We start from the raw sequence: 19,144 nt of genomic DNA on the forward strand, positions 1-19,144 counted from the left end.
AATTAAGGCCGTCAAAACCTTGTAGGGTTTGCCAAAAAAATAAAAAACGTATAGAAACAACGTGGGAGTGTAAGAAGTGAAAAGTTCCCTTACATCTACCAGAATGATTCGAATTGTCTCACACTATTGCAGATTATTAATTTTGTATTACTGATTTTCGTGTAAATAAACTTTTTGTAGTACTTGCATCTACCACAATTATTGCATCAGGCTGTAATTACTTATCAAATATTTTTAATTTTAAAAGGGCGCCGCCGCTAATATTTATATTTGGCCCGATCATCGTACTACGGGCTATGCCCGTAATATTCACTTTTGGCCCGATCAGCGTACTACGGGCTATGCCCGTAGTTGTCGTTTAACAATTTGAGCGCCACGCTGATTTTTAAGGAAGTCCCCGCCAGGCCACGCGCGCCGCTTAAAAGCGCTGAAATTGTAGAGCCAATGTTTCTTATCGCAGTAGAAGATAGTTTACGTTAAGAACATGATCCTTATAAGCATTCATTCAACACGTTGGACGCCAAGTCTGTTTTGTTCTCTTTACCGTTTGACCCGCTAGATAAGATTTTATCGAAATGGATTCGTGGCCGGCATTACTTTTACGACAAACCAGTTCATTGCAGTACTTGGTCCTGTGCAGACAAAAATTTTCTTTAACCCTAAGCGTCAAAATGCCAGTCCGAGAGTGTGTGTGAAAGACGGTCTAAAAAACAACAACACAAACTCCAAAGAAAACCGGGAAAAGGCTCTGAAGTACGAAAATATTGTTAATTATGTTATGATAAAAATGTAACAAAAGATGGTAGAGCAATGGCCAGGAGAAAGACTAAGCGAGGTGTCACATTTTGTAATACCCGTAAAGGAGATCGGTTATTATGTTTACCGTGTTTGAATGAAATCCATTAATCCTGTAATGAGTCAAAATTATGTAAATTTGAAATAATTTTTCTGTAAATCCATAAAACAGTGTAAATTTTATAGTTCTATATCATGTTACACGATGTCAGCCAGTGGTGGTTGACGCGGCCTAAACGGAAAGTCTAGTGTCAGCCACCGATGGCTGACGTGGCGCTCAACGTATTAAGGGGGGATAAAAGGGACGGTTGGATCCACCCGATGGCTTGCCATTGGCTAACTGAAACGAGATTCTAACGCAGTAGCTTCAGATTTTTATAAAAGCAACTTGCTTCGTCTTCTACCTCTCATTTTGATCCTGCTTGCCACAGAAAATCTGCGTTGCGTCGACGAGTCTGAACAGCCAGTATAGCTAGAAGGAATTGCTATAGTGTCTTCGAAGTGACAGTTTCCGTGCAACTAGAAGGAATTCTTACAGTGATTTTTACGATGATTCGCTCTATTACCGATCTTGCCAAGGATTGCGCTCCTTCGAATGAGGTAATTAATTTTTGACCTTTTAATTTCGCAAGTTCGCCGTAGTTTCAGGATCATACAATTATGTTGTCCAAATTTGTATATTGTAACTGGTTTATAAAATTGATTGCCATTTTTTATAGAATCTTAAATGACTAACGTCAGAGAATGCATTAGGATCAACAGAATTAATAAAAAATTCATGATGTCATTCAAAAAGTGATATGGTTAATAGACTCATCTAATAATTTGGAGATAAACAAAATTAAAATACAGGCTCGATAAATTATTTAACGACTAACTGAATTAATATATGCATTCTCATTAATATAATGCATTCTCTGTTACCGTATTTAACCAATAGATGAAATAATTTTCAAATCCATTAAATTATTCTCACAAATACAATTAAGTAATTTGGCGATCAACCGAACCAATATACAAATTTACAAAATAATATATATATGTAATAAGAACGAAATATTCGCTTTTCGTTACAGAGATCGAGAAATGGAGCGAATAACGAGGCGTCCGCTGCGATGGACGAAATACATGAACAGCTCGCAGTACGGTTTCTTGTAAAGAGATCGAAAAGCTACACGATCGGCAAACACCCGTCGTCAAGAAGACAGAGACAATCGAGTAGGGTTGCGAGGACTGTTGCGAGGACGATTGCGAGTTCCATTCCGAGTTTGTCTGCCAGTTCGATTGCCAGATTGATTTCGAGTCCAATTGCGAATTCGATTGCGAGTTCGAGTTCGACTGTAAGTTCGACTGCGAGTCCATCTTCGAATTCGACCGCACAAGAATCTCTGCAATATTTACGCTTGGCGCCAAGAACAGGGCACAGAACCCTAGCGGAACCGCAGTTCAAGGAACCGCTAACTTATCAATGTTATTATTGCCCGAAATACTTTCTGCACAAAATGGTCTATAGACAGCACGCAATTTGCCATATTCGGAAGCTCCACTGATATACGAAATACAAGAAGGGATACAAATCGATAATAGAAAAGAGAAGACACGAATTTTTTTCGATCGCGTCGCATAAAACAATCGGCTCTTTTCAGGGCCATACATATTAACCCCGGAAAGTACGTCCATAAATATTATTGATAAGTGATCAGTGTTTAGTGACCATGTAGTGAAAGTAAACGTTGAAATTGCCTGCCCGGAGACATTCTTCTCTTCGTCACCGTCGGCTACAGATCAGCTGCGCAGTTCATCAAAAATTGTACGAGGTCAATGCACTATCCTCCTGCACCCATTTCCGTGCATGAAGTGGATTTACAACTAAATGGGTGAGTTTTTTATTAATTATATTCTTCATATACAAATTACATACGCCTTTTAACGCGAATATTTATTATTAAATTAGCTTTGCGAATCATTCGTTGAACTGTGTTCGGAAACGGTATTATTTAAATTAAAATATCATTTACGTACCTTGTTAAACTTCACTGTACACCTTGCTTAAAAATTTCGTATCTTACACACGAGGTGTCATGCACACTAGAAAATTAAAACGGCCGTCACGGTTAAATTACTTATTATTTTGAATTCGAAAAATTAGTAAATATTCTTCAGACATTCTGAAGTAAGAATAAATAGCGTTCTTCTTAAAATTATCACTGTAATGTAATAAAATTAAATTCGGAAGTTCACGCACCGTGACTTGTTCATTGATGCGAAAGCAGCACTTCACCTCTCATTGGTCAGTGTTTATCGTTAATAACTCGTAAACAAAGCCGCGGATTGTATTTTCGCAAAGGAAAAAGTTACTTCAAATGACCTTAGCTATCCCTCATTTTCTGCTGTTAAAATAATTGTGGAACGCCCTGTACATATATATATATATAATGGAAATTACTTTCCTTAGACATCAAATTATAAAAACATATCAATCGTAATCAAATAAAGTTTTCATTTAATCTCAAAACAAAACATATTTCAATGCTTTCTATAAATACTATAGAAATTGAAAGAGTATCAACTTCAGTTTTTTAAAATAGAACTTCTTTATTCGTCTCCTAATACTTGCCATCGATGAAAAATATGTTTATTTTGCAAAAAAATCTACTATTCCAATGTAATGTGAGATGTTGCATTGAAAATGAACTTCACGCGTTCAGTCTGCAGGGGAAATTGTGAAAGCGGCTACCTGATTGGGTTTGCGGAAATATGTCTAGTCTCCCTGACTTTTGCTGCTTAACCTCTTAAATCTGCGATTTGCGTTCGAGAATTTCGGGCCGGAAACGTAAACAAGCTCGCGCAGCCTTCGAGCCATTCGCACGACTTGTACAATACGCTGATCGGGCCAATCGTAAATATTACGGGCATCGCTCGTGGTTCGACGGTCGCGGTTGGTAATTTGCCCCATCACAAATAGCACAGACAAGGTTCGTGATGCGTTCTTATTATCTCTTCGTATCGTGATCAGTTTCAAGTTATTCTTGATCACATTCGCACATCGAAATTTATCTTCATAAATTCTAGAGAAGCATCCCCACAAGATGTTTTCAAGAAAAAGATTTCGTGATGAGAGCAGTGAGATTTGTGCTAATAATTTTGCTAACGAAAGTGACAGTAGTGACAATATATGTTCTGTTCGAAGAAAATGCATGCGATTAGATATTGATGATACTTCTGACGACGATCAACTACCAGAGCCCTGGCTTTGGAGAGGAATAAGAAATAGTCCAAAAATCTGAGACTATACGATGACTGCTAGCCTAAGAGAGGCAGCCTCACTCTGACTTAGGAGGAAGTAGAAGAGAATTAGATATATTTAATCTAATATTTATTTGATGACATATTCTGGCAAAATATTGTAACCGAAACTAACCGGTATGCAGATCAAATACGAGTGAATCCATGCAGAACAGGAGAAATCGACGACACTTGATTTCCTGTAGATTCTAACGAAATCAAAAGATATTTTGCATTGTCCATAATAACTGCACAGGTAAAAAAACCAGAAAAACAAATGAATTGGTCGAAGAGGGCTGTTATTGAAAGGCCGATGAAATGCCTTTGAAAAGATATCTGCAAATTACAAGGTGTTTGCATTTCGCAAACAATAATCTGTTTGTCAATACAGATAAATTGAGCAAGATTAAACCTGTGATCAATTATTTGAACAAAAACTTTAAAGAAGTATATATAATGAAAGAGAAGACAATGCTATTGATGAATCGCTCATGAAATTGTAGGGGCGCTTATCTTATAGGCAATTTAACCCGTCATAAAAGGCTGACTCATCGAAATGACTACACAAGGATCCAATCGTACTCCAAAACCACATTGTATTACAGAGTACAACAAGGGAATGAATGGAATTGATCTCCAAGACCAAATATTAGCAAGCTTTCCAGTAGTGAGGAAATACATGAAAGGAAGTAAAAAAAATATTTTTATCTGCTGGTCTAATTAATTCCTACATTTTATGCAACGAAATAAATAACGGGTGGAAACAATGTTACGTTGACTATAGGATCAACATAGCCGAATCACTATTGAAGAATATGCCAAAACCGAATTATAGAGAACGAGGACAATTATCTTCCGGAGATATGCCAGAAAGACTGCACTCGAAGTATTGGGCTCATTCTCCAAAACATATTGACCCAGCAGCATCAAAATTAAGGCCGTCAAAACCTTGTAGGGTTTGCCAAAAAAATAAAAAACGTATAGAAACAACGTGGGAGTGTAAGAAGTGAAAAGTTCCCTTACATCTACCAGAATGATTCGAATTGTCTCACACTATTGCAGATTATTAATTTTGTATTACTGATTTTCGTGTAAATAAACTTTTTGTAGTACTTGCATCTACCACAATTATTGCATCAGGCTGTAATTACTTATCAAATATTTTTAATTTTAAAAGGGCGCCGCCGCTAATATTTATATTTGGCCCGATCATCGTACTACGGGCTATGCCCGTAATATTCACTTTTGGCCCGATCAGCGTACTACGGGCTATGCCCGTAGTTGTCGTTTAACAATTTGAGCGCCACGCTGATTTTTAAGGAAGTCCCCGCCAGGCCACGCGCGCCGCTTAAAAGCGCTGAAATTGTAGAGCCAATGTTTCTTATCGCAGTAGAAGATAGTTTACGTTAAGAACGTGATCCTTATAAGCATTCATTCAACACGTTGGACGCCAAGTCTGTTTTGTTCTCTTTACCGTTTGACCCGCTAGATAAGATTTTATCGAAATGGATTCGTGGCCGGCATTACTTTTACGACAAACCAGTTCATTGCAGTACTTGGTCCTGTGCAGACAAAAATTTTCTTTAACCCTAAGCGTCAAAATGCCAGTCCGAGAGTGTGTGTGAAAGACGGTCTAAAAAACAACAACACAAACTCCAAAGAAAACCGGGAAAAGGCTCTGTAGTACGAAAATATTGTTAATTATGTTATGATAAAAATGTAACAAAACATGGTAGAGTAATGGCCAGGAGAAAGACTAAGCGAGGTGTCACATTTTGTAATACCCGTAAAGGAGATCGGTTATTATGTTTACCGTGTTTGAATGAAATCCATTAATCCTGTAATGAGTCAAAATTATGTAAATTTGAAATAATTTTTCTGTAAATCCATAAAACAGTGTAAATTTTATAGTTCTATATCATGTTACACGATGTCAGCCAGTGGTGGTTGACGCGGCCTAAACGGAAAGTCTAGTGTCAGCCACCGATGGCTGACGTGGCGCTCAACGTATTAAGGGGGGATAAAAGGGACGGTTGGATCCACCCGATGGCTTGCCATTGGCTAACTGAAACGAGATTCTAACGCAGTAGCTTCAGATTTTTATAAAAGCAACTTGCTTCGTCTTCTACCTCTCATTTTGATCCTGCTTGCCACAGAAAATCTGCGTTGCGTCGACGAGTCTGAACAGCTAGTATAGCTAGAAGGAATTGCTATAGTGTCTTCGAAGTGACAGTTTCCGTGCAACTAGAAGGAATTCTTACAGTGATTTTTACGATGATTCGCTCTATTACCGATCTTGCCAAGGATTGCGCTCCTTCGAATGAGGTAATTAATTTTTGACCTTTTAATTTCGCAAGTTCGCCGTAGTTTCAGGATCATACAATTATGTTGTCCAAATTTGTATATTGTAACTGGTTTATAAAATTGATTGCCATTTTTTATAGAATCTTAAATGACTAACGTCAGAGAATGCATTAGGATCAACAGAATTAATAAAAAATTCATGATGTCATTCAAAAAGTGATATGGTTAATAGACTCATCTAATAATTTGGAGATAAACAAAATTAAAATACAGGCTCGATAAATTATTTAACGACTAACTGAATTAATATATGCATTCTCATTAATATAATGCATTCTCTGTTACCGTATTTAACCAATAGATGAAATAATTTTCAAATCCATTAAATTATTCTCACAAATACAATTAAGTAATTTGGCGATCAACCGAACCAATATACAAATTTACAAAATAATATATATATGTAATAAGAACGAAATATTCGCTTTTCGTTACAGAGATCGAGAAATGGAGCGAATAACGAGGCGTCCGCTGCGATGGACGAAATACATGAACAGCTCGCAGTACGGTTTCTTGTAAAGAGATCGAAAAGCTACACGATCGGCAAACACCCGTCGTCAAGAAGACAGAGACAATCGAGTAGGGTTGCGAGGACTGTTGCGAGGACGATTGCGAGTTCCATTCCGAGTTTGTCTGCCAGTTCGATTGCCAGATTGATTTCGAGTCCAATTGCGAATTCGATTGCGAGTTCGAGTTCGACTGTAAGTTCGACTGCGAGTCCATCTTCGAATTCGACCGCACAAGAATCTCTGCAATATTTACGCTTGGCGCCAAGAACAGGGCACAGAACCCTAGCGGAACCGCAGTTCAAGGAACCGCTAACTTATCAATGTTATTATTGCCCGAAATACTTTCTGCACAAAATGGTCTATAGACAGCACGCAATTTGCCATATTCGGAAGCTCCACTGATATACGAAATACAAGAAGGGATACAAATCGATAATAGAAAAGAGAAGACACGAATTTTTTTCGATCGCGTCGCATAAAACAATCGGCTCTTTTCAGGGCCATACATATTAACCCCGGAAAGTACGTCCATAAATATTATTGATAAGTGATCAGTGTTTAGTGACCATGTAGTGAAAGTAAACGTTGAAATTGCCTGCCCGGAGACATTCTTCTCTTCGTCACCGTCGGCTACAGATCAGCTGCGCAGTTCATCAAAAATTGTACGAGGTCAATGCACTATCCTCCTGCACCCATTTCCGTGCATGAAGTGGATTTACAACTAAATGGGTGAGTTTTTTATTAATTATATTCTTCATATACAAATTACATACGCCTTTTAACGCGAATATTTATTATTAAATTAGCTTTGCGAATCATTCGTTGAACTGTGTTCGGAAACGGTATTATTTAAATTAAAATATCATTTACGTACCTTGTTAAACTTCACTGTACACCTTGCTTAAAAATTTCGTATCTTACACACGAGGTGTCATGCACACTAGAAAATTAAAACGGCCGTCACGGTTAAATTACTTATTATTTTGAATTCGAAAAATTAGTAAATATTCTTCAGACATTCTGAAGTAAGAATAAATAGCGTTCTTCTTAAAATTATCACTGTAATGTAATAAAATTAAATTCGGAAGTTCACGCACCGTGACTTGTTCATTGATGCGAAAGCAGCACTTCACCTCTCATTGGTCAGTGTTTATCGTTAATAACTCGTAAACAAAGCCGCGGATTGTATTTTCGCAAAGGAAAAAGTTACTTCAAATGACCTTAGCTATCCCTCATTTTCTGCTGTTAAAATAATTGTGGAACGCCCTGTACATATATATATAATGGAAATTACTTTCCTTAGACATCAAATTATAAAAACATATCAATCGTAATCAAATAAAGTTTTCATTTAATCTGAAAACAAAACATATTTCAATGCTTTCTATAAATACTATAGAAATTGAAAGAGTATCAACTTCAGTTTTTTAAAATAGAACTTCTTTATTCGTCTCCTAATACTTGCCATCGATGAAAAATATGTTTATTTTGCAAAAAAATCTACTATTCCAATGTAATGTGAGATGTTGCATTGAAAATGAACTTCACGCGTTCAGTCTGCAGGGGAAATTGTGAAAGCGGCTACCTGATTGGGTTTGCGGAAATATGTCTAGTCTCAGCCCCTGACTTTTGCTGCTTAACCTCTTAAATCTGCGATTTACGTTCGAGAATTTCGGGCCGGAAACGTAAACAAGCTCGCGCAGCCTTCGAGCCATTCGCACGACTTGTACAATACGCTGATCGGGCCAATCGTAAATATTACGGGCATCGCTCGTGGTACGACGGTCGCGGTTGGTAATTTGCCCCATCACAAATAGCACAGACAAGGTTCGTGATGCGTTCTTATTATCTCTTCGTATCGTGATCAGTTTCAAGTTATTCTTGATCACATTCGCACATCGAAATTTATCTTCATAAATTCTAGAGAAGCATCCCCACAAGATGTTTTCAAGAAAAAGATTTCGTGATGAGAGCAGTGAGATTTGTGCTAATAATTTTGCTAACGAAAGTGACAGTAGTGACAATATATGTTCTGTTCGAAGAAAATGCATGCGATTAGATATTGATGATACTTCTGACGACGATCAACTACCAGAGCCCTGGCTTTGGAGAGGAATAAGAAATAGTCCAAAAATCTGAGACTATACGATGACTGCTAGCCTAAGAGAGGCAGCCTCACTCTGACTTAGGAGGAAGTAGAAGAGAATTAGATATATTTAATCTAATATTTATTTGATGACATATTCTGGCAAAATATTGTAACCGAAACTAACCGGTATGCAGATCAAATACGAGTGAATCCATGCAGAACAGGAGAAATCGACGACACTTGATTTCCTGTAGATTCTAACGAAATCAAAAGATATTTTGCATTGTCCATAATAACTGCACAGGTAAAAAAACCAGAAAAACAAATGAATTGGTCGAAGAGGGCTGTTATTGAAAGGCCGATGAAATGCCTTTGAAAAGATATCTGCAAATTACAAGGTGTTTGCATTTCGCAAACAATAATCTGTTTGTCAATACAGATAAATTGAGCAAGATTAAACCTGTGATCAATTATTTGAACAAAAACTTTAAAGAAGTATATATAATGAAAGAGAAGACAATGCTATTGATGAATCGCTCATGAAATTGTAGGGGCGCTTATCTTATAGGCAATTTAACCCGTCATAAAAGGCTGACTCATCGAAATGACTACACAAGGATCCAATCGTACTCCAAAACCACATTGTATTACAGAGTACAACAAGGGAATGAATGGAATTGATCTCCAAGACCAAATATTAGCAAGCTTTCCAGTAGTGAGGAAATACATGAAAGGAAGTAAAAAAAATATTTTTATCTGCTGGTCTAATTAATTCCTACATTTTATGCAACGAAATAAATAACGGGTGGAAACAATGTTACGTTGACTATAGGATCAACATAGCCGAATCACTATTGAAGAATATGCCAAAACCGAATTATAGAGAACGAGGACAATTATCTTCCGGAGATATGCCAGAAAGACTGCACTCGAAGTATTGGGCTCATTCTCCAAAACATATTGACCCAGCAGCATCAAAATTAAGGCCGTCAAAACCTTGTAGGGTTTGCCAAAAAAATAAAAAACGTATAGAAACAACGTGGGAGTGTAAGAAGTGAAAAGTTCCCTTACATCTACCAGAATGATTCGAATTGTCTCACACTATTGCAGATTATTAATTTTGTATTACTGATTTTCGTGTAAATAAACTTTTTGTAGTACTTGCATCTACCACAATTATTGCATCAGGCTGTAATTACTTATCAAATATTTTTAATTTTAAAAGGGCGCCGCCGCTAATATTTATATTTGGCCCGATCATCGTACTACGGGCTATGCCCGTAATATTCACTTTTGGCCCGATCAGCGTACTACGGGCTATGCCCGTAGTTGTCGTTTAACAATTTGAGCGCCACGCTGATTTTTAAGGAAGTCCCCGCCAGGCCACGCGCGCCGCTTAAAAGCGCTGAAATTGTAGAGCCAATGTCTCTTATCGCAGTAGAAGATAGTTTACGTTAAGAACGTGATCCTTATAAGCATTCATTCAACACGTTGGACGCCAAGTCTGTTTTGTTCTCTTTACCGTTTGACCCGCTAGATAAGATTTTATCGAAATGGATTCGTGGCCGGCATTACTTTTACGACAAACCAGTTCATTGCAGTACTTGGTCCTGTGCAGACAAAAATTTTCTTTAACCCTAAGCGTCAAAATGCCAGTCCGAGAGTGTGTGTGAAAGACGGTCTAAAAAACAACAACACAAACTCCAAAGAAAACCGGGAAAAGGCTCTGTAGTACGAAAATATTGTTAATTATGTTATGATAAAAATGTAACAAAACATGGTAGAGTAATGGCCAGGAGAAAGACTAAGCGAGGTGTCACATTTTGTAATACCCGTAAAGGAGATCGGTTATTATGTTTACCGTGTTTGAATGAAATCCATTAATCCTGTAATGAGTCAAAATTATGTAAATTTGAAATAATTTTTCTGTAAATCCATAAAACAGTGTAAATTTTATAGTTCTATATCATGTTACACGATGTCAGCCAGTGGTGGTTGACGCGGCCTAAACGGAAAGTCTAGTGTCAGCCACCGATGGCTGACGTGGCGCTCAACGTATTAAGGGGGGATAAAAGGGACGGTTGGGTCCACCTGATGGCCTGCCATTGGCTAACTGAAACGAGATTCTAACGCAGTAGCTTCAGATTTTTATAAAAGCAACTTGCTTCGTCTTCTACCTCTCATTTTGATCCTGCTTGCCACAGAAAATCTGCGTTGCGTCGACGAGTCTGAACAGCTAGTATAGCTAGAAGGAATTGCTATAGTGTCTTCGAAGTGACAGTTTCCGTGCAACTAGAAGGAATTCTTACAGTGATTTTTACGATGAGTCGCTCTATTACCGATCTTGCCAAGGATTGCGCTCCTTCGAATGAGGTAATTAATTTTTGACCTTTTAATTTCGCAAGTTCGCCGTAGTTTCAGGATCATACAATTATGTTGTCCAAATTTGTATATTGTAACTGGTTTATAAAATTGATTGCCATTTTTTATAGAATCTTAAATGACTAACGTCAGAGAATGCATTAGGATCAACAGAATTAATAAAAAATTCATGATGTCATTCAAAAAGTGATATGGTTAATAGACTCATCTAATAATTTGGAGATAAACAAAATTAAAATACAGGCTCGATAAATTATTTAACGACTAACTGAATTAATATATGCATTCTCATTAATATAATGCATTCTCTGTTACCGTATTTAACCAATAGATGAAATAATTTTCAAATCCATTAAATTATTCTCACAAATACAATTAAGTAATTTGGCGATCAACCGAACCAATATACAAATTTACAAAATAATATATATATGTAATAAGAACGAAATATTCGCTTTTCGTTACAGAGATCGAGAAATGGAGCGAATAACGAGGCGTCCGCTGCGATGGACGAAATACATGAACAGCTCGCAGTACGGTTTCTTGTAAAGAGATCGAAAAGCTACACGATCGGCAAACACCCGTCGTCAAGAAGACAGAGACAATCGAGTAGGGTTGCGAGGACTGTTGCGAGGACGATTGCGAGTTCCATTCCGAGTTTGTCTGCCAGTTCGATTGCCAGATTGATTTCGAGTCCAATTGCGAATTCGATTGCGAGTTCGAGTTCGACTGTAAGTTCGACTGCGAGTCCATCTTCGAATTCGACCGCACAAGAATCTCTGCAATATTTACGCTTGGCGCCAAGAACAGGGCACAGAACCCTAGCGGAACCGCAGTTCAAGGAACCGCTAACTTATCAATGTTATTATTGCCCGAAATACTTTCTGCACAAAATGGTCTATAGACAGCACGCAATTTGCCATATTCGGAAGCTCCACTGATATACGAAATACAAGAAGGGATACAAATCGATAATAGAAAAGAGAAGACACGAATTTTTTTCGATCGCGTCGCATAAAACAATCGGCTCTTTTCAGGGCCATACATATTAACCCCGGAAAGTACGTCCATAAATATTATTGATAAGTGATCAGTGTTTAGTGACCATGTAGTGAAAGTAAACGTTGAAATTGCCTGCCCGGAGACATTCTTCTCTTCGTCACCGTCGGCTACAGATCAGCTGCGCAGTTCATCAAAAATTGTACGAGGTCAATGCACTATCCTCCTGCACCCATTTCCGTGCATGAAGTGGATTTACAACTAAATGGGTGAGTTTTTTATTAATTATATTCTTCATATACAAATTACATACGCCTTTTAACGCGAATATTTATTATTAAATTAGCTTTGCGAATCATTCGTTGAACTGTGTTCGGAAACGGTATTATTTAAATTAAAATATCATTTACGTACCTTGTTAAACTTCACTGTACACCTTGCTTAAAAATTTCGTATCTTACACACGAGGTGTCATGCACACTAGAAAATTAAAACGGCCGTCACGGTTAAATTACTTATTATTTTGAATTCGAAAAATTAGTAAATATTCTTCAGACATTCTGAAGTAAGAATAAATAGCGTTCTTCTTAAAATTATCACTGTAATGTAATAAAATTAAATTCGGAAGTTCACGCACCGTGACTTGTTCATTGATGCGAAAGCAGCACTTCACCTCTCATTGGTCAGTGTTTATCGTTAATAACTCGTAAACAAAGCCGCGGATTGTATTTTCGCAAAGGAAAAAGTTACTTCAAATGACCTTAGCTATCCCTCATTTTCTGCTGTTAAAATAATTGTGGAACGCCCTGTACATATATATATATAATGGAAATTACTTTCCTTAGACATCAAATTATAAAAACATATCAATCGTAATCAAATAAAGTTTTCATTTAATCTCAAAACAAAACATATTTCAATGCTTTCTATAAATACTATAGAAATTGAAAGAGTATCAACTTCAGTTTTTTAAAATAGAACTTCTTTATTCGTCTCCTAATACTTGCCATCGATGAAAAATATGTTTATTTTGCAAAAAAATCTACTATTCCAATGTAATGTGAGATGTTGCATTGAAAATGAACTTCACGCGTTCAGTCTGCAGGGGAAATTGTGAAAGCGGCTACCTGATTGGGTTTGCGGAAATATGTCTAGTCTCAGCCCCTGACTTTTGCTGCTTAACCTCTTAAATCTGCGATTTACGTTCGAGAATTTCGGGCCGGAAACGTAAACAAGCTCGCGCAGCCTTCGAGCCATTCGCACGACTTGTACAATACGCTGATCGGGCCAATCGTAAATATTACGGGCATCGCTCGTGGTACGACGGTCGCGGTTGGTAATTTGCCCCATCACAAATAGCACAGACAAGGTTCGTGATGCGTTCTTATTATCTCTTCGTATCGTGATCAGTTTCAAGTTATTCTTGATCACATTCGCACATCGAAATTTATCTTCATAAATTCTAGAGAAGCATCCCCACAAGATGTTTTCAAGAAAAAGATTTCGTGATGAGAGCAGTGAGATTTGTGCTAATAATTTTGCTAACGAAAGTGACAGTAGTGACAATATATGTTCTGTTCGAAGAAAATGCATGCGATTAGATATTGATGATACTTCTGACGACGATCAACTACCAGAGCCCTGGCTTTGGAGAGGAATAAGAAATAGTCCAAAAATCTGAGACTATACGATGACTGCTAGCCTAAGAGAGGCAGCCTCACTCTGACTTAGGAGGAAGTAGAAGAGAATTAGATATATTTAATCTAATATTTATTTGATGACATATTCTGGCAAAATATTGTAACCGAAACTAACCGGTATGCAGATCAAATACGAGTGAATCCATGCAGAACAGGAGAAATCGACGACACTTGATTTCCTGTAGAGTCTAACGAAATCAAAAGATATTTTGCATTGTCCATAATAACTGCACAGGTAAAAAAACCAGAAAAACAAATGAATTGGTCGAAGAGGGCTGTTATTGAAAGGCCGATGAAATGCCTTTGAAAAGATATCTGCAAATTACAAGGTGTTTGCATTTCGCAAACAATAATCTGTTTGTCAATACAGATAAATTGAGCAAGATTAAACCTGTGATCAATTATTTGAACAAAAACTTTAAAGAAGTATATATAATGAAAGAGAAGACAATGCTATTGATGAATCGCTCATGAAATTGTAGGGGCGCTTATCTTATAGGCAATTTAACCCGTCATAAAAGGCTGACTCATCGAAATGACTACACAAGGATCCAATCGTACTCCAAAACCACATTGTATTACAGAGTACAACAAGGGAATGAATGGAATTGATCTCCAAGACCAAATATTAGCAAGCTTTCCAGTAGTGAGGAAATACATGAAAGGAAGTAAAAAAAATATTTTTATCTGCTGGTCTAATTAATTCCTACATTTTATGCAACGAAATAAATAACGGGTGGAAACAATGTTACGTTGACTATAGGATCAACATAGCCGAATCACTATTGAAGAATATGCCAAAATTATATTAACCAAAAATTATAGAGAACGAGGACAATTATCTTCCGGAGATATGCCAGAAAGACTGCACTCGAAGTATTGGGCTCATTCTCCAAAACATATTGACCCAGCAGCATCAAAATTAAGGCCGTCAAAACCTTGTAGGGTTTGCCAAAAAAATAAAAAACGTATAGAAACAACGTGGGAGTGTAAGAAGTGAAAAGTTCCCTTACATCTACCAGAATGATTCGAATTGTCTCACACTATTGCAGATTATTAATTTTGTATTACTGATTTTCGTGTAAATAAACTTTTTGTAGTACTTGCATCTGCCACAATTATTGCATCAGGCTGTAATTACTTATCAAATATTTTTAATTTTAAAAGGGCGCCGCCGCTAATATTTATATTTGGCCCGATCATCGTACTACGGGCTATGCCCGTAATATTCACTTTTGGCCCGATCAGCGTACTACGGGCTATGCCCGTAGTTGTCGTTTAACAATTTGAGCGCCACGCTGATTTTTAAGGAAGTCCCCGCCAGGCCACGCGCGCCGCTTAAAAGCGCTGAAATTGTAGAGCCAATGTCTCTTATCGCAGTAGAAGATAGTTTACGTTAAGAACGTGATCCTTATAAGCATTCATTCAACACGTTGGACGCCAAGTCTGTTTTGTTCTCTTTACCGTTTGACCCGCTAGATAAGATTTTATCGAAATGGATTCGTGGCCGGCATTACTTTTACGACAAACCAGTTCATTGCAGTACTTGGTCCTGTGCAGACAAAAATTTTCTTTAACCCTAAGCGTCAAAATGCCAGTCCGAGAGTGTGTGTGAAAGACGGTCTAAAAAACAACAACACAAACTCCAAAGAAAACCGGGAAAAGGCTCTGTAGTACGAAAATATTGTTAATTATGTTATGATAAAAATGTAACAAAACATGGTAGAGTAATGGCCAGGAGAAAGACTAAGCGAGGTGTCACATTTTGTAATACCCGTAAAGGAGATCGGTTATTATGTTTACCGTGTTTGAATGAAATCCATTAATCCTGTAATGAGTCAAAATTATGTAAATTTGAAATAATTTTTCTGTAAATCCATAAAACAGTGTAAATTTTATAGTTCTATATCATGTTACACGATGTCAGCCAGTGGTGGTTGACGCGGCCTAAACGGAAAGTCTAGTGTCAGCCACCGATGGCTGACGTGGCGCTCAACGTATTAAGGGGGGATAAAAGGGACGGTTGGGTCCACCTGATGGCCTGCCATTGGCTAACTGAAACGAGATTCTAACGCAGTAGCTTCAGATTTTTATAAAAGCAACTTGCTTCGTCTTCTACCTCTCATTTTGATCCTGCTTGCCACAGAAAATCTGCGTTGCGTCGACGAGTCTGAACAGCTAGTATGGCTAGAAGGAATTGCTATAGTGTCTTCGAAGTGACAGTTTCCGTGCAACTAGAAGGAATTCTTACAGTGATTTTTACGATGATTCGCTCTATTACCGATCTTGCCAAGGATTGCGCTCCTTCGAATGAGGTAATTAATTTTTGACCTTTTAATTTCGCAAGTTCGCCGTAGTTTCAGGATCATACAATTATGTTGTCCAAATTTGTATATTGTAACTGGTTTATAAAATTGATTGCCATTTTTTATAGAATCTTAAATGACTAACGTCAGAGAATGCATTAGGATCAACAGAATTAATAAAAAATTCATGATGTCATTCAAAAAGTGATATGGTTAATAGCCTCATCTAATAATTTGGAGATAAACAAAATTAAAATACAGGCTCGATAAATTATTTAACGACTAACTGAATTAATATATGCATTCTCATTAATATAATGCATTCTCTGTTACCGTATTTAACCAATAGATGAAATAATTTTCAAATCCATTAAATTATTCTCACAAATACAATTAAGTAATTTGGCGATCAACCGAACCAATATACAAATTTACAAAATAATATATATATGTAATAAGAACGAAATATTCGCTTTTCGTTACAGAGATCGAGAAATGGAGCGAATAACGAGGCGTCCGCTGCGATGGACGAAATACATGAACAGCTCGCAGTACGGTTTCTTGTAAAGAGATCGAAAAGCTACACGATCGGCAAACACCCGTCGTCAAGAAGACAGAGACAATCGAGTAGGGTTGCGAGGACTGTTGCGAGGACGATTGCGAGTTCCATTCCGAGTTTGTCTGCCAGTTCGATTGCCAGATTGATTTCGAGTCCAATTGCGAATTCGATTGCGAGTTCGAGTTCGACTGTAAGTTCGACTGCGAGTCCATCTTCGAATTCGACCGCACAAGAATCTCTGCAATATTTACGCTTGGCGCCAAGAACAGGGCACAGAACCCTAGCGGAACCGCAGTTCAAGGAACCGCTAACTTATCAATGTTATTATTGCCCGAAATACTTTCTGCACAAAATGGTCTATAGACAGCACGCAATTTGCCATATTCGGAAGCTCCACTGATATACGAAATACAAGAAGGGATACAAATCGATAATAGAAAAGAGAAGACACGAATTTTTTTCGATCGCGTCGCATAAAACAATCGGCTCTTTTCAGGGCCATACATATTAACCCCGGAAAGTACGTCCATAAATATTATTGATAAGTGATCAGTGTTTAGTGACCATGTAGTGAAAGTAAACGTTGAAATTGCCTGCCCGGAGACATTCTTCTCTTCGTCACCGTCGGCTACAGATCAGCTGCGCAGTTCATCAAAAATTGTACGAGGTCAATGCACTATCCTCCTGCACCCATTTCCGTGCATGAAGTGGATTTACAACTAAATGGGTGAGTTTTTTATTAATTATATTCTTCATATACAAATTACATACGCCTTTTAACGCGAATATTTATTATTAAATTAGCTTTGCGAATCATTCGTTGAACTGTGTTCGGAAACGGTATTATTTAAATTAAAATATCATTTACGTACCTTGTTAAACTTCACTGTACACCTTGCTTAAAAATTTCGTATCTTACACACGAGGTGTCATGCACACTAGAAAATTAAAACGGCCGTCACGGTTAAATTACTTATTATTTTGAATTCGAAAAATTAGTAAATATTCTTCAGACATTCTGAAGTAAGGATAAATAGCTCTAATATTTACAATATGTAACAATCCAAGGAAATCGCGATGTGCGAAAAGACCCTACCTACCTAGGAGACTGATTACCACTCAAAGGATTGCAGGGCAATCCTTTGGTCATTGTACTCGTCAAAATTGTCTACGTTATCTACGTAATAAAAAAAGGAAAATTCTGAACATTAACTCACTACTTGTTGGGAGGAGAGCGCTACGTTAGAGTCCTGGAACAAAAAAAAAAGCAGAGACATATTAAAATACCGTCCGTCAGCGTTCACGAAATAATTATTCAATTTTAATTGAATAATTGAAATAATTGAAAATTATGCTAACAAACCTGCCTCCTCGACGAAGCCCGACACGTTGCCTCTCGATCTCAGCAGTTATTTGCAGTAGCAATTTGCAGCAGTCATTTGCAGCAGCCATCTTCTTCAGATCTGCAACAGCAATACAAAATTCGGTTAAATTCGATCGCAATGCGAAAACCGATTAAAATGAATAAGCAAAGAGCTGCGACGTACCACGTAGCAGTCTTTGTTGTCGCGATTGATTTTGTCGTCCTTGGATTTCGAGGAAAATGATGCAATGGTCAGCCAAAAACCCACCCGAATACGGTGTAACCGAGGCCCACGGTCGAATACATAAATAGAACGATGAATCTGCGACGTGAAAATCGCGGCAGCGAGCGCGATCAAGCGCGATCAAGTACGATCAAGCACGATCTCAAGCGCGATCTCAACGGAGAGATCAGGCGCGATCTCAAGCCGGATGATCGAACGCAATTTCAAGCGAAATTAAGCGTGACCTCGGGCGAGATGAAGCGCGTTCAAGCGCCGATTATCCCGACGAGCCGATGTGCCAATTAAATATTTCAGCGGATGATATTCCAAAATAATATATAATAAATATCACGAAATAACCGGAGAATAGAATTTAGCGAACGCCGAGAATGCCGGAGGATAAGGTGACCGAGAATATCGCGGACCAACTCCTTTCGATTCGAAATCGCCGAGCAAATGATTCGAGGAATGGCGGAGCACGCGATCGCGGTCCGCGGACCCACCCTTCGCGAACCGAGGCTGCTGAGCAAATGACTTCGCGAATGTCGGACTAGCGGTCGCGTCGCCCCA

This window comes from Megalopta genalis, unplaced genomic scaffold, assembly GCF_051020955.1.
Source record: "Megalopta genalis isolate 19385.01 unplaced genomic scaffold, iyMegGena1_principal scaffold0160, whole genome shotgun sequence".
NCBI lineage: Eukaryota > Metazoa > Arthropoda > Insecta > Hymenoptera > Halictidae > Megalopta > Megalopta genalis.